Source organism: Abramis brama, assembly GCF_963993115.1.
Source record: "Abramis brama genome assembly, chromosome: 7".
NCBI classification, from domain to species: Eukaryota; Metazoa; Chordata; class Actinopteri; order Cypriniformes; family Leuciscidae; genus Abramis; species Abramis brama.
In genome coordinates, this window is record NC_139969.1 from 16,774,028 (window position 1) to 16,792,092 (window position 18,065).

At 37.7% G+C, this 18,065-nt stretch overlaps 1 protein-coding gene across 1 annotated transcript in view; it reads left to right on the forward strand.

Moving 5' to 3' along the window:
- Positions 1-1,251: 1,251 nt before the first annotated feature.
- The window catches only part of brinp2 (bone morphogenetic protein/retinoic acid inducible neural-specific 2), a 92,314-nt gene continuing 75,500 nt past the window's right edge, over positions 1,252-18,065 (forward strand). The window contains exon 1 of the mRNA XM_084119030.1: positions 1,252-1,939. The gene's annotated coding sequence lies outside the window, so the exon portion shown is untranslated. The remainder of the gene's footprint in view (positions 1,940-18,065) is intronic.

Here is an 18,065-nt window from a genome sequence, read left to right on the forward strand (position 1 = left end):
TCATAAAACGTTTTTTTCTCGGTGAAAACTCTAAAAATAGATCAATCCAAATTGAATGTTTAAGAGCAAACATGTTGAAGATTAACCGATGGGCTGTCTATTCATTGAATGATAAGCTCTTTCCACACAAAAGCAGTTTATTCAGAGTAGTGAAGCCTCTACGCCATTGATATCCATTTAAAAAAAAAAAGAAGTTTTGTCTCCTGTAGGGCTGGGGCGGTTACCGCATTACCGCAATACCGCGGTCACATGATGCCTACCGCGGGTCTGAGCTCCTCACCGTCATCACCGCAAAAAAAAAAAAAAAAGCATTGGCCTGCACATGTGTGCACGTTGTGTCTAATTACATTGATTCTAATGACATGGATTGTGTCTAATGACATTGTGTCTTACATAAGTTGATTCTAATGACATGGATTGTGTCTAATGACATTGTGTCTTACATAAGTTTTGTTTAGAAAACCTTGAATCCATCAAAAGATGGAGCACATCCGACCTTTCGCGAGTTGGGGAGCGCAATGTTCCATGACACATAATAACATTCCATTCGTATTGACTATTAGGCCTATATGCGAGAGTACCTACAGACATTTAAAGCGGTTTACCGCTATACCGCGGGAATTTCTTGCTTTTCAACCGCGGTAAGAAAAAATCCATACCGTCCCAGCCCTAGTCTCCTGCACGGTGTACTGCAGCGTTAGGCTTTTTTTTTTTTCGGCTAAGATTGCAGACTTCCCTTCAAGTTGCTTTGAATATTTCCTTCCTTTTTTTCCCAACTGCACTGACTTCAAACTGTTTCCACATCAGAATGAGATGTACGAGTTTTAGCATTTCCTTCAATATTCCCAAGATATCTGGCACTAACAGGGCACTAGGCTGACAAGAACTTACTTTTGGCTTTATTGTATGAAGAACAAGATACATCTCCCTTAAGAAACTGGAGACTTTGTCAGTATGAATTCAGTTTGCCAGGAGTCACAACAAATTTGTAGCAGACAAATTTGGCTAAAGCATTGGGAGAAAAGCATTTTCGCTTTCATTAGCCACCCTGTCCCTCCAGGGCTCACAGAGCCCGGTCTACCCTCCCTCCCCTCAAATACACTATCTCTCTCTCTCTCTCTCTCTATCTCTCCTTCCTTGTCACATCGCTGCCTGCTGCCGGCTCAGCCAATCAGAGTGAAATGGGTGGAGCCTCTGGTCTCAGTTGGACAGAGCTTGTTGAAAAGAAAGAGATGCTTTCCTGAAAGACTTGGTGTAGCTCTCCTCTGTGCGAAGCTCACCGTTTTGGAGCTTGGCAGTGAGTGATGACTACAGCACGAGCAGCTCAAGTCTAGCTTTAGCATTCTGGCACACACACACTGAAAAACACAGAGAGAGAGAGAGAGAGAGAGACAGTGGATGTCACAAAATCAACCGTGGCAGGTGCAGTTTTTCGACTTGGAAGAAGCAGGATAATGCTAATGAGTTTAAAGAAGAGATCAGCTTCATATGGATGTATCTGTCTGATTGTAATCTGATGTGATCCTACTTGTTTTGGAAGATCACACATTGTTCAAGAAGATCTGAACTGCACCTATCCTGCTTGGACAAAAATCGATCTGCTGGGACTTTGCATTCTGAAAGAACTGATGTCAAAGTTTGTGCATCTTGTTTTTAATCTTTAGTCAAGAAAAAGGAAAGAAAAACAACTAACAGCTATCAAACATTTTAATTGTACCCATAAAGAGCGCAATTAGGTAGCGCACTCAATACAATGCCTGGATTACCCTTTTGACTGCCTTGTGAACTCGTGTGAAATCACCGCGGAGGAGGTACGGCGGGGGGCAGAGCGGGTGGGAGCTGCATTCCTCCACTGGAATCCAACATCCTGACTGCCGATACAAGCCGATCGGATACAAACGCTATAGGGAAAGGAGTGAAACCACCCTTCACGGTCTGGGTGAGTACTCTGTCACAGTTCACTGGACACTCAATCTATACGGGTTTTAACCACTTCACTGAGCCCATCTTGTTGTGTTGGAATCATCTCCTGACTTAAATGTTACAGCGTTTGTGGGGTCTTATATCTGTTGGGTATCTGTGCACACTCCTACATCTGATTAAGGATAGCTGCAGTGTCAGTCAACTACGTCAGATTAACGTAAGCTGCAGGTAACTTAATTTTGGATCCCAAAAAAAGGATACGGTTGGTTGCGATAATTTAGAATTAAACGGTGGTTCTATTTGACTAGGATTGACTTCATTTGGTTTTAATTATGGATTTCTAAATTCAGAGTATTTCGGAATGCATTAAACGTATAAGTGATAATGAGTTTATAATAAATATAGTCGTCTTTACTGGAGTAGCAGCCTTCTACAGGGCATTTGCCTCCATCTCATTAAACTGGATTTGATTTCATCCCACAATGCTTTCTCAAACTAAATCTAGAGCTCGCCCCAAGAGTTTCAAGCTCCTTGCACAACGACAATAACCCAGAGGGGCGCTCTCAAAACAAGCAAGAAGTCCTTAACTCCATTTCCAAACTTTCTCCTCACTCCAAAGCTTTTGAACATAATACAGAAAAAACACGAACAGCAGTGGAGAGCTAAAACAAAACAGCCCCACAGCTACAGTGACTCACGGGATGGCTTCCTCACAGTTTGGCTTGGACTTGTGCCTGGACACCACAAGAAACCCAGAGAAGGACTGCATTCCTTGATTTCTTAGACATGTGGTTCCTGTTTTTTTTTTTCTAGTCTGGGGGGTAAAAGACGGACTGCATTGTCTTACATTGTACATTAATCCTCTTTACTCACTCTGACAGTGGCAGACCAGATGCACGCTGACTTTCCACTGTCGAAGGAGAATATTTAATGCCCCTTTCTTTCAAAATATAAAGCAGCTTGCTTTTTAATCTGTTGCAGAAATATTTAAGCTGTCCATGGATTCTCTCTATCTCTCTCTCTCTCTTCCTCTCAATCTTTCACTCTCCCTCGCTTTCTCACCGTCTTAACAGTAGGTTTCAAAACATTTCATTTTGGAAAAGCCGATTCATGGTGTGATTTTGTCGTGTCTACACAACAAACCCACCAGGCCATCTTTCTGTGGGAAGAATAGCATTTTAATCCACATTATTCAGCAGTGCCAGCAATCGTGACTTTGTATTTTGCGCTTACACCTACCCGATAGTCAACCATTGACTATTTCGTCATAGCAAGCAATCAGAAAACAATGGGCCACCTTCATTTAACAGAAAATAAACTCTTTGGAGACAAACATATAGGCTGACAGCGCTTATGCAGCACTTTTGATTCTTAACTTAGCCTACAGAGGGAGCAGTTCTCTTAGCAAGCACCCTACAACCTCAGACGAACAGAATCGTATTCAGAACGGCCAAAACCATTGCAAAAAGAAGAGATGAAAACTCGATTATCAGTTTACAGTATTGATTTGTTATTTGAGAGGTGTATCCATTCTATCTAACATCCAAACATGATCAATTTCCACTGATACTGTCAAGGGAGATTTAATTTATGAAAGGTGAGCAGAAGATGCTGAATATTTCTGCATCTGTGACGTGCAGGCCCAAGTTATTGGGATGCAAGTCCATGACGTTTCCCCAGTGAACATACTCTCCTGCTTACTAAGAAGCCCTCTGATGTTTTTGAAGTGTTGAAGTGGAAGAAGAACACAAAACTCCATTTCCAGTCCCGGAGGGGACGCTGATATTTGTGTGTGCATGTGGGCTGTCATTTTCTCTGTGAAGTTATAAAATAAATATCGATCTGCCCAAGCAATATTCACCGTCTCAGAGGATAATGTAAAGTGGATTCAAAATATACTGTGTATGTTCACTGAAATGGAAATATAAAAATATAACAGTAGTCTGAGGCTTTCTCACTAAGAAAAGACACTTCACAAAGTGCAAGATGAAATGTATATTGTAAAGAAAGGTACACTGTATATATATATATATTCATATACGAAGGACATTTTATTATATAAGGTTTACGGCAGACTGAAATGAAATCGGCAAATTAAATCTCATAGTTTAGCTGTAAAGCAACTTGATATTTTTCAGTATGTGCCAGCTTTATAATATACTCCTTGTGCTTTTAACAAATACATATTTTGTAAATAAAACTAATTTTATCCAACTGCTGTATTAGAGAAAGCTAAAGGCCTTAGGTTGACTGCACACACGCACACACACACACACACAAAAGAGTGATGGGAAAATAGAGAACACTAAAGATTTATGTGAGCTGTACTGCAGTTAGCAGATAATCTTTGGGAAATATTCTGGCTTTAAAAAATGTAAAATTCATACAAGTGCATAATGAAAATGAATTCTGATGTTTGGTTATCTTGCTCATCACTTCTGTTGCCATCAACTCAGAAAGCGTAATTTGCTTGGCTCATTAGCATGCATAATTACATGCAAAATTGGAAATAACCAAGAAACAGCCTAATAACTTTTATAGCCTGAGCTCCTTTGAACCTACTTGTGTGTGTCGTGTAGTGATTGCAAATGTCATTCAAAGTTCAGAATGCAGAACTGTGGGGTGGATGACATCGAGCTCATTTTCATGCAAAACTCAAATGAATCAATTGTAACGGGGGAAAAAAATTCATGATATAAAAATGATAATATCTATCATAATGCCTAAAAGCAAGATGAGCGGATATGAGAAAACCATAAAAATGCATGAATAATTAAATATAAAAATATGATATATTCATAAAAAGAGGCAGATAGACATATACATCGATAGTGTTGTCTATAACTTTTATACTAAAAGTTGGCTTCAGGCCTTCAGTAAAGTCTAATTAGTGTCCAGGATGAGTAAATGAAGTCTTTCATGTTGGTTATCATATGGTGTATTAAGTCACTCATTAGATAAGCTTCAGTAGTTTTCAAATCTAATTTCCAAGAGGATCCCAGGTCTACTCCTTTAATGGAAGGGACATTTAATTTAAATGAATTGGGTAATTCCCCTGCCCAGACCAAACTAAAGGCACTATGATAAAAGAGCATACAGATAAGAAGCTGGGCTGCTTTGATATATGGATATGGAATATGGAATATGGATTCTGATTCGCCTCCTTTAGATGAATAACTCACAGTTATGGTAGAAACTTGAAATTCACAGTTGTGGTAGTAGTTTTTTTGTTTTTGTTTTTGTTTTGTTTTTGTGGACAGATGTGGGCTGATTCTTATCTTGTCATTATTTTTATTTTTATTTCCTTTTAAAGTCATTTTAATTTTAGTTTATTTGTGCTATAAATTATTAGTATCATTATTATTAATAATACATTACAAACAAATACAACAAGTCATATAGTTGCAGCAACAACATTAATTGTGTGCACAAAAAAAAAAGGACTAATCTAAATTGTCATAACGGGTTTGCATTACCAAAAATTTCATCCTGTTTGGATCTGTAGCGATTCACTACCTGTTAAGACATCCACAGCATATCCGGTTATGTGGTATGCACAGCCACATTCCCAAGTTAATAGTGAATTTCACCATGACATGAGGCATCAAATGGGAATACTCCCCGCCAGCTGGTCAAGGGGCCAAGGGGAAAATGATTTTATTTGACAAAGATTTAAAGATCAAAGGCAATGACTAACCAGGAAGCACCAATCTCCTACTGCAGATGATCACAGAAGGAGTCTCCACCAATCAGCCCTAGCAGCAGGACCACTTCTCTAAGTTTTAATTGGTTGCTGTGTACCGGCCGGCCTTCACAGACATCAAGCTGGACGACATTACATGTGGCGACAGGGTCAGCTATCGCGCTGCCTTTGCTGTTCTCCCTGCAAAGAAACTCTGTGGTAGAGAGTAATGTGAAAACTGTCATAACTATTCATAACCTAATTTTTCAACACGGAAGTAAGCCATTTCCTGTGAATGTGCAAGACTTCCGATTAACTAGTTGCTATAGGTAAATAACTAAGAATAACAAAGAGATGTAAACACTAAAACTATTTGCGCTACACAACGGTGTTTATGATTACAATTAAATAATATGATAAACAACGATTTACAAAATCAAGCAGCATAACATTCAGTTTTTGTACAGGTAAAAAGTGTGCAGTTTTTGTACCACTTCGGCTGACACCAGAAGCCTTACAACTACATATTACATTAAATAAAGGCCTTGCCGGCTCGTGCATTAAAAAATAAGGTGGATAAAAAAAGGCTGGACACCTTTTTGCTGTTGTGTGACTCAGCAAATTTGACCCATGTGAAGCATAAATTCACTTCAACAAAACAATAATAAAATAAAACAGAAAAAAAAACACACAGAAAACAAAACAAAATATTACTGATCATAATGCCTAAAAGGAAGGTGAGAGGACCATTCTACATGGGACCATACAGAAGTAAATAATTACACACACACACACACACACACACGCACACACACACACACACACACAAAAGCAATCAACAAGATGAGTCTTAGCTACTGTGTTGTGTCTGGTATTTGAATATACTGCATTTGCTATAATTTGCTTTTCTTAAAACTAACTGGATATAAAACATGAAGGGTACTGCTGGAAATTGGCACTGCTTCCTGCTCTGATACAAACCAAGGAGGTTGTATCTAGTTTTATTTAATGCCAGGATAGATTATGGTCCGTTACGATAGTCACTGAGATTATGTGATTTGACTCTTAAATTATTGTCGTGTCATGGACAAGAAACATTTCAGACTACACGTTGCTTCTCGACCAATCAACGCTTTACGTCCTTAAAGACGTGCATGATGTCATCTAACAGGTGTGACTCTACCGACTGACTTACGGAAACAAGAGTGTAAACGAACAATGGTTGTACTAGCCAAATGCTAATTCCAGTGTTTGCCAGCATTTATCTTTTTTCACTTGTGGTGTCAAACATCATAAAGGCAGGAATTTTGTTGCTATAGCTCCACGAACCTTTCCTCCATTGCATAATTCCACCTAGCAGCACCAATATCATCGTCTCTCTGTCATTTCGTCATGTTTAAAAGCTGTGTTAGAAAGAGCTTCTGTGCTCATGACACGGCGTCGGTTGTCGTCCACTGTGACACACCATACGAGATAAAACAATAAATGATTGCGCCCATTGTCACTTCCGAATGATCACGGCACCACGTCAAACGGATCGCGCCAAAATCAGGCTGATATCGTGTAGTCTGAACCTGGCATAAGGTTACACTCTGACTTCGGCCATTCATAGTTTAGAATTAGTGGGTGGCACCTGGACACGCACCTGCCTTACTGTCAAATATGACCAATTCATTTGACGCCACAACATCAGCAGCACTGCAACCTCACAACCATTCATTATTGCTGAGTGTGGAAACCAGAGAACCTGTCTGGCTTAACTCTGTGAGTGGAAGACGTGAGCAGAAGAGACAGAAGAACCATTGTGTTACACACCACAAGCCTGTCATTGTCTGTATCCCAATCCCCTGGTCTCTAGGAGGCAAGATGGATGGTTACGGTTATGGCCAACTCTCCTGGCATTTCATTCAGGGCCCCCTGACCTTTCCTTGCAGCAATGTGATGCACATAACCCATCGATCAACTCCTGACCAATGTCTCTCCGAGGACAAGTGCTGTACCAGTGTGCTATTTATGTTCAATCAAATCTGCAATATGGGGATCAATGTTAGATTCATGGCCAACCTTGGTTACGACAAATCCTCCAAGCTGTGTAAATATATGTGCTTTGAAATATAACGTTTAGTGGAGATTGATGCTTGAAGATTAGTAGACTTTGTAGAGACTGATCACCTTAGATAGACAATTTGTAATTCACACAGTGACTCATTAGTGACCGACATACAGTTCATTACTGGCTTTACTTTGAGTTGTTTACTGCACCATTTCACAAATTCTTCAAGAATCAAACAGAAGAACAGAAAAACTCTTTTAGCTTTGTCCTCTGCCCCCCTTTGAGTGTTTTTTTATCTCTTGTAGACTGAACACAGACTAGCTACCTTGTTGCTGATTGGACGCATAGGCTAAATTTCCCATTTTGTTTTGTGATTTTATATTTGAAAAGGGTAGACATGACAGCTACATTATAGTCCATTGTGTTCAATTTCTGTTAAATAACAAAGAGGAGAAGATGAAATGTCACGTTATGCATATTTGGTACAGCACATTTTACTTTGCCTCATTTATATTCATAGTTGCCAAACATTGGTGAATTACCTTTTAATTAATATGTGTATGAACATGATTGTAAAGGAAATATATATATATAAACCCTCCTGTGTTTTGCCCAAGTGATTTTTTTTAGCAAAATAAAATAAAATAAAATAAATAGCACATTGCACTTTTAGCATGACTAAAATGCAGCACCAGAAATTATCCATCCATATCTACATTTGGTCAATCTAATTTAGTCACACCTTTACACCGAAAAATTCTGTCATTATCTACTCAAAACTCTTTTCTTTCAACCTTTTTTTCGTGAAAGATTAGAGTATTTAAAAAAATGTAAAAAATAAGCTCTTTTGAATACCATGAATGTGCACATTGATCACTGACTGCCAACTGCAGTAGTGATTTTGCTTGCTTTATACATATTATAAACAATATGTACGCACACACACACACACACACACACACACAGATGAAGACTGGCATTGGTCATTTAATAAATGCTGCAATTGTTGAACCCCTATCCTTTCTACATGCATATTTAATTTAATCTGACACTACACGCTGTGCTGTAATCAATGAAGGTAATCCTTATTGACATCGAATTGAGTTTAGCACTGCTGCTCTACAATGACCTTTTGAAGGACTGAATGACTCTAAGATATTTCTTGTCACTGTGTTGGGAAAAAATATGAGAGACAGCATACAGTATTTGTACCTTCCATGATAACCACTTTCCATTTTCTTCCTTTACTTCACGGCTGTCTCTAACCTAATTTATTCTTGGTGCAAATGTCTGAGTTCACTTTGTGCTTTTGAGATGGTCATCAGAATTTCCCTCTTAGTCTCAGCACTTATTATCTAACCAATGAGATTAGCAGCAGGCAGGTATGAAAATCTTTTACTGATTAATAGTCCTGACATCTGCCATCCCTCTTTCTATTAAATTCTGTAACTGTTGTTGACACCTCAGCCTTCACTTGGCCACATTTGAAATCTGTATGAGGGCCCAACTATTAGAAGATCTGTATCTGAACACTATCCAATTGCCTAGTTCCAGCTCTTCCATATGAGTGTTTTCAATGATAAGCGTTATGTTCTTCTAAAAAGAGTATTTTGTCATAATAGAATCATATACTGACAAAACACATACTTTTTAAAATACTCACAAAGGATGCAAGATTTCCACAAAAAAATAGAGCAGCACAACTGTTTTTAACATTCATGTTTCTTGAGCAGCAAATCTGCATATTAGAATGATTTCTGAAGGATCATGTGTCACTGAAGACTGGAGTAATGATGCTGAAAACACAGCTTTACCATCAAAGGAATAAATATTGTTTTAAAATATATTCAAATGGAAAACAGTTATTTTAAATGTTAATAATATTTCACAATATTACTGTTTTTACTGTATTTTTGATCAAATAAATGCAGATGCGTGAACATAAGAGACTTCTTTCAAAAACAAAGTGTGTTTGTGTGTTGGATTTATCCGTGTACACGTCTAGGACTGTCAATGATAACACGAGACAGAGACGAGAGAAATAGACCTCACAGACAGAAGAAAAAAAGTGTCTGAGCAATTTGATTTTTAACATATAAGACTCCTGTCTTTATCCATATCTCATGCAGACAGTCACAGAGTAGTGGCCTATGTGAGAATTGACTCATCTTACAGAAGCCTGCATTTTTCTTTTCTTTTTTTCATGTTTTATTTCATCTGTGGGGTTCAAAAGAATGTGTGCTGTCTTCATGTCTCCGCCATTCTGCCAGTGCAGCGTTCGGGCAAATGACTCACAGTACCTCTCCCACAATGCCTACAGGCGTAAATCAGCCTCAGTAGGATTAAGCTGAATGTGAGCAAGATTAAATGGCTCTTGCAACTGTCTTCCCATACATCTTATTGGAATTCACATGGCTCTCTGCATGGTCCAGACTTGACTCTGCTTTCACAGTCCAGTAGTTTTGCAAAAGGCTGCTGGCCAAACTCTCTTATGGATGTGGTATATGGGGGATAGCTCAGAATAAAGATCTGAAGTACACAATTGAGTTTTGCATGATATTGCAAAGCCAAAGAGCTGTCTTTTACTTAAATACTTGCAAATTAGCTTTGTAGACAAATAAAGATGTGCCTTAAGATGAATGTCTTTACAAAACTAGCATTTATTAATTAAAACAATTACATAAAAAAACAATAACATTTTAAATGAACAAGTGGGCATGGAAGTTAGAAGCAGCTAAAATATAAACTAGCTTTGATTTGTTTTACTATTATTTTAAAATGTAGAAAAAGAGTTGTGAGTTTCATACAGTGATTTAGATTTAGATATTTTATATGTATGTATTTATTTATTTATGAATCATTATTTATCAACCTATAAATAATTTAAGTTTTTTATTCAATCTATACTGTACATACACTATTTACTGTTTGGAGATTTTTTATATTTTTGAAAGAAGTATTCTTGCTCACTGCATTAATTTGATCAAAAACACTAAAAACAGTAATATTGTGAAATCGTATTAGAATAAAAAATATATATATGTTCAATTGTAATATATTTTAAAGTACAATTTATTCCTGTTATGGTAAAGCTGAATTTTCAGCAGCTATACTCCAGTCTTCAGTCTCAATGTGATGATTTGCTGCTCAAAAAAACATTTCTTCTTATTATCAATATTGAAAACAGCTGTAAATAGTTATATGACAATTGTATGGTCAGAGGTTAAAGTGTGTTAAAGTAGATGCTGAACAAACCTTGAATACCATTTTCGTTTATAATGGATTTTCAAATATAATTTCAAATCTTAGTTCAATAAAATGCTGTAGCTCATAGTTCAAACAGAAATGCACAGTGGTATATCTTGAGAATAAGCTTCTAAATAATAAAAAATTTTCTTCAGGAAAATGAAATCAGACTGTATCTCCCTACTTACAATAATAGTGCATTTATTCCAAAGACTGCTCAGAACATTAAAAGATGTACTCAGTATCTGCATGCAGTGGAGTTGAATGACAACGCAGTACGCAACTTTAAAGACAGTCTTTGGAAAGGTCATGGCATTATGTGAAATAAGCAAAGAGAAAGGTCAGAGATTTTCTTTCAGATCATACTGAGAATACTTATGACGTAGCTTTTTAAAAATATTTCTCTGTGTGAGTGTGAAAGAGAGCATGACGGAGAGAAGCCAAAACAGTGATTGCTATGAACAAAGTATGCTAATGAGAGGAGAGGAGAGTTCAAGTGGGTCAATGCAAATGTGCTCTCAGACATTTTGGGCGCTGACGGGTTCAGTGTACCACATGCATGTTGAGATAAAAAGTACCAGGAGGAATGTTAGAGAAAACTGCGATGTTGAGACAAAAGGTTATAGAACTGGGAAGATTGTATAACACTGAACCTACCGACTCTGAGCAAAAAATATTCAATCTCTATAAACCCGCTCTCATCGCTGTAACCTCTCTCTCTCATGCAAATGGACACTCCATCAGCTGTGTTTCCTATGAGATGCAGGTTCACGAGCGGCAAGCAGGGCAAGCCCTCTAGTACTCAATTCTGTCTGAAATGGAAATCATCTTGTGAAAAAAATATACCAGCTGCATCAAATACTGCAGAAATTGCTTAGCAGGTTGTTATCTTTATTTTCTCCACAGACACAGCATGGTAGCACAAACACTCCACTGAGATTTTTCGTTTGCCTGATTTAAAGCAATACCTCCCATTACAACCAGCCTTATGGTGCATAAATATAGCCTGCTCGCTCTTCGTATGCTACGGTATAGCTGCCTTGTCCCATAAGCCCAATTGCCAATTGTGTATTAGCTGTCAGTAGGTTGAATACAGGCTGAGGTGGGGCGGAATGATGCAGAGGGCCAATATTGAGGTATGGACTTCTCTGTTGCTCCAGGGCACACTGTCAGCAGCATTATTCTTCCCCTTCCCCTTCCCCTTGTGCACTTTAGTCGATTCCCTCACCCTGACTGCTGAACATGCTCTTCCTCCACACATAATTAAAGACCCTAACTTCAATCCACCATTTACCAGGTATAAATAAGTCTCCTACAGCGATTTGCTAAACAAGGCTGTGTAGCTATTTTCATCCTTGTCCGATTGGCCATCGTTGCATTTCTGTGAATGATTTTAAACAGACTTAATTTCTAGATGTTGGGTCTAGATGCATTTCCTTTCCTTTCATTATTTAGCAAACTATCTGATACCATTACTGTGCTATGGTACGGACACAATAACTTGGATCATTGGAAAAAAGAGAGACACTCATGCAGGGGGTCTGGATTTCAGTTGTGTTCAGTTGTGCTCATCCAGTCAGCATCTGCTAGCCTTGGCTTAGCTCACACTTTGGCATGCCGTCTGTCAGAACTATACAAGACCCCCATGGCACACTGGGCAGAGATGATGAAATGTGTGTCTGAGAGGCAGTCGGTCCACCAAGTGTGAACTGAAATGCAATAAAGAGGGTGTCAGTAGAGTTTCTGAGTGTTCTCTCAAAACAAACAAGATAAGGTTTATGCAAATAAATAAATAGCCTACATTTTACAATATTAGTAGATTACAACATAAAACAGCATGAAATAAACACATTTTTTCATGCTTGCTAAAAAATTCTAATATAGGGACATGGAATTTGCAGCTCAGGTGTTAAAAAAAAATGCATTCGGAACTAATGAACAGTTCAAGTTTTATCAGAATTGTCACATATACGGTCTGAGTCTGAATTCCCAAATCATTGAAATCATTGGCTCCACAAACCAGAATAACAGAGCTCACATTATATTACTACAACAAGACCATTACAGGCATAATGCATTATACAATAATAGTAGCAGTACTTCATACTGCAAGTCAGGAACTGTTTTAGTCAGTTAGGCTGTGTCAGCAGGGTTGAAACTGGTCCCTAATGGCTTGCCTATATTAAGGTAAATGCCCACCTCAACTATGTGCCAAAATCAACTACCATGGGCCCTTGGCACCACATCACTCTGGATTGTTCCAGATGGAAAGTCTTTCCAATGTTTTCTTCTTTTCACAACAGAATGTCTAGTTTGATTGTTTCCCTTAGCAACTTGACATTTCATCCATATTAGCTTTGTGAAGCATTCAGTCTTGAAATCCCAAAGAGAATAGAATTATATTTTCACAAATGCAATGACAAGTAAACACCACAACACTGTTTTCTTTCTTATTTCTCCTGCTTTGAAATATGAATGACATACATATACAATCAAATTTCATTACCCAGACGAAATATGTAACCTTAAAATGAAAGAGAAAGCAAGTGAAGGAGATGAAAATGAGTTTATATACGTATAAGTATGAATCTTACACGTAACCATCTAATTCCCACCTTTAGTATGATCCATAAAGCATCCCCCTCCATTGCGCTCTGTCTTGCATAACCAAAATAAAGTCAAAAACTGTGGATTTAGCTGCTTCATGGTACAGATATGGCTAAATTTCCCTTTGCTCTTTTTTAAGTTTTAACTTTTAAAGCTGTTATCAAGGGTTTCCCATGGGGGCAGAGGGTAAAGTGGCTTATGATGTATGGAGGCATGAAAGCCAGCAGCCAATATGCAAAATGGGCTGGATGTCATTACCTTTTGAGGACTAGTGATGTGAGAACTGCCAGTACGAGCTGGGAAATGGTCCATCATTCAGCCGAGTGCTCTTCCACCCCCTCAAACATCATTGCATGCCGGTTTCGCCTTTGCATGCAGGGACCTCTCCGCTGTTTCTGCTAGCCGAGCAAACAGAGAGTAGGCTATAGAAACAACGCTCTGATGGGTCTAGCGCCTGTCTGGAGAACTAAACATTGGGGAGGATGCATGGAAAATAACACCTACTGATTGGTGGGTGTAATTGAGTGTTAGCTGATCAACAAACTGGGGGAGAAAAAAACTAAAAGACAACACTCTAAACACAACTACAAAGACACATTTACATACACACTTATTACTCAAAATGTAAAATTCTGTTATTACTTTCACCCACATGTTGTTCCAAACCCATATGCTGTAATGTTTGCTCTATGGAATACTAAAAGAGAATATTAACTCAGGTTTGTTCCTACAACAACAGTGCTCACATCTGTCAAGCTCCAAAAAGAACAAAAAACGTAGTTGTCCCATATGATTCTTGACAAGCAAATAATTTGGCTTGGCTTTAGTACAGTGCAATATAAAAAGTTATTTAATTTTAGAAATAACATGGTTTATAAAATAATCTACAATCATATTATTATTTATATAATATAATATGTATTAATATTTCGACTTAGGTTTTTATATTTTAAATTTTAATTTAAGTATTAGTACTATTTTATTTCAATTGACAAAAATGATTTTTATTGTTTAAATTTTAGTTAACGATAACATCACTGAACATAATACTTAACATTTTCTCTAAATAGCCTACTATAAATGTGTCTTTATAGAGTGGTGCAAGTATTTTTGACCTTGGATGCATGTAAACCTATTGTAGGAACCTTTAAAATAGCGTAATAGGGTCATTTTGAGGAAAACAAAACAACAGCATATGGGTTTTAAATGACATGAGGAAGAATAAATGATTATCTTTTTGGGTGAATGATCTCTTCAAGGCTATTTTGGACTGATGAAAGCTTTTGGGGTTTTCAGACACAATGGAACGGTCTTGGCATAAGGAGCTGTCTGTGGATCCTGTGGACTAAGCAGCACACTGGCTGCAGTCCCTCTGGAGCGATGCACTATAACAATGCACGTGTATTGATCCAACATCGTAATATTGCAGTTGAAAGGTTTCCAGAATTATCAGTTAGAAGGCATCCTGGACACATGCATGGATACAGAAAAGGTGCAAACACCAAACAACCATACACACTGCATGCACACACCCAATACAACATGGGCTGTGCATAAAGCCTATTACTTTGATTGTTCATATTCAATTGTTTAAAAGATTATTCTGGGTTCAATACAAGCTATAAGCTCAATCAGCACAGCAGCACTCGTGGCATGATGCTGATTACCACAAAAAAAGTGAGGCACTTACAATGGAAGTGAATGGGGCCAATCCAATACCCACTGTTTCTAAACACATAATATAAAACATTATGCTTGTTAACATGATTTAAGTTTGATCAAATCTCTTACTAACAATTTCTGTGTAAATGTATATCCTTTGTTGCCATAATAACATAATACCTTAAACAATAAAATGATTAACAAATACTGTTGATTAACCTTATTGAACCTATAATATAATTTTAATGCTCACGATAACAACCAAAAGAGAGAAACCTGAAGCCCTAATTTGTTACCCATTACATAGCCTACCATGCCTACATTTCCAAATTAATGGATTTCTGCTGATCTACAACGCATTCCCCTTTTCTGATCTACAGCCACCAATATCTGTCACGTATTGAAATCTGTGTTAGCAGCTAAAGTGCATTTCCATGATGCATGCTTCACAGCTCCTTCGGTCATTAATGTTCATTGACCCTGATGGAACGACCCACATGCAACAGTGCAACAGAAAAAAGCATTTATCCATAAACCCTCTGAAAGCCAAAAGTGCTACGCCCTCCACTCATTACAGAGCGAGAAGCCAAATAACCACTTTATTCCACTGGTCACCGTAACGATTTTTCAATGCCAGCACAATTGTTGTTTTATGTTCCAGGATAGCTAGCCAAATGCATTCACATGGTCTACTAGAAAAAAACCTCACAAATGTAGAATAAATCCGCCCTTCCAGCTTGGCAAATGTATTCACCCATGCTATAACAGCCTCATGCACTCTACAAATTAACTGCAATATCTGAGAAGCGAAGTACTGTTGATAAACCTCTCTTGTGACGCGGTCACCGTTAACCCCAGCATGCCTGCGAGGGAGATGGAAGTACACCATGACCTAACACTCATAAATATCAGCCACAAACTCCAGAGGAATTAGCTTTCTGATGCCAGTTTTTCCCTATGGGTGGGTATTTCACTGGAAAGGATGAGTGGAGAGTGGATGTTGTGCTTAGAGTGATCAAAACTGACCCGTTTAAACTATCTGATCCATCTAAGCTTGTCAATCATCTCCTCTGACTTTCATACTTTTGACTTACGCAGTGTGCCTACAGTGCACCCCATACTTGGTTGTGTGAGAAATGAGATCTGTGGTGATAGAACTTATGATGACAGTGGCTTTAGGCTGCTTCCGATGGAAACGTACCGCAGAACTGACACAGAAAAGAGTTCAGGGCGACTTACTTAATACATAATACGGACAGTGTGAAACTGCCAAATTTCATATTCCCACAGCATTGCCAATGATGGTTTGCTCGATAGAAGTATTTCACCCTGCAGCTGCTGTGCCAACAAATGATCTCACAATTGCATTCGGTGATTTACTCTGAGCTGTATTTTGGCAAACTGACTCCTTGCTCTCAGACGGAACGGCTACAGTCCAGCCACTGACCTTCTGAAGCATATTGACACAGAGATGGGAAGCGTTGGCTAAAATCGCCAGCTACAGTCTGAGCGACTAAATGAAAAACACTTAACTACCACTTAACTAGATCAGAGATTTTTAAACTGGTATGTATCCAATAAATCTAACATTACTATTAATAGTAGGTGTGAAAAAAGTGTGAACTTAATACAAAGTTAAATAAATCATTTGGCTTGGCTTTAGTACAATGCAATATAAAAAGTTATTTAATTTTAGAAATAACATGGTTTATAAAATAATCTACAATCATATTATTATTTATATAGTATAATATGTATTAATATTTTGACTTAGGTTTTTATATTTTCAATTTTAATTTAAGTATTAGTACTATTTTATTTCAATTGACAAAAATGATTTTTATTGTTTAAATTTTAGTTAACGATAACATCACTGAACATAATACTTAACATTTTCTCTAAATACTATAAATGTGTCTTTATAGAGTGGTGCAGGGATAACGTCAAAACCCGGAGGACTAATTCGCCACGGGTTCCCTCGAGATTTTGCTATGGGGTTTTTGTTTTTCAGCTTATGAGTGAAATAAGGTCTATGGTAAACATAACTTGACGATACTTGGACGTTTTGCTCTACAATGTAAATTGCATACAATCACACCCCAGCCTAAGTTCTTATCTAGATATTTATTAGAAACATATGTCTTCTAAAATAAAAATCCAAAGCTTCTGTTTTCGATATGGGTGTGTGGAATTTATGTTGTAGAGCAAAACGTCCAAGTATCGTCAAGTTATGTTTACCACAGGCCTTATTTCACTCATAAATGAAAAAAACAAAAAAAAACATTATAAAACCCCAAAGAAAAATCTCAATCTATGGCTGTTTTGCATTGCTTCTCCTGTAAAAAAAAACATTTAGCAAAAAATTTGTTTACAAGGTACTGAGTTGATGCAGTGACTGTCAAGGTTTGCCAGGTTAGTGACATTAAAACTTTTGTTTCAGACACTGTACATGCAATTCCTGAGTTATGCCTGCCAAAATTAGTTCCTATTATTTTTGAATGGATAGAATATCAGATAATCCACCCAAAATATGTAAAAAAAAATAACTAATTGGTCAATTGTCAGTCAAATGTGTCTTTCTGTCAAAGTGGGGGATTGTTAGCTAGAATAAAATGCAATCTGGACTGACATTATGTCGATAAAAGTTTGCCTGTGGGACACTAACTGACTCTTAACTACACTAGTGTTATATTCCCTGATAAGCAGATGTAGTGCTGTGCAGCTGCTCCAACTACCTCAGGCCAGTGGAATAACATCAGGTCTTATTAAAGCTCCAAATGTAAACTCACAGTGGACATGATAAATGTCCTGAAGGACCATAAAATCTAAAAGGGTGACACAAACTTCAGAACACATACATCAAGAGACGACTTGGTAAATTGATCAGATGCT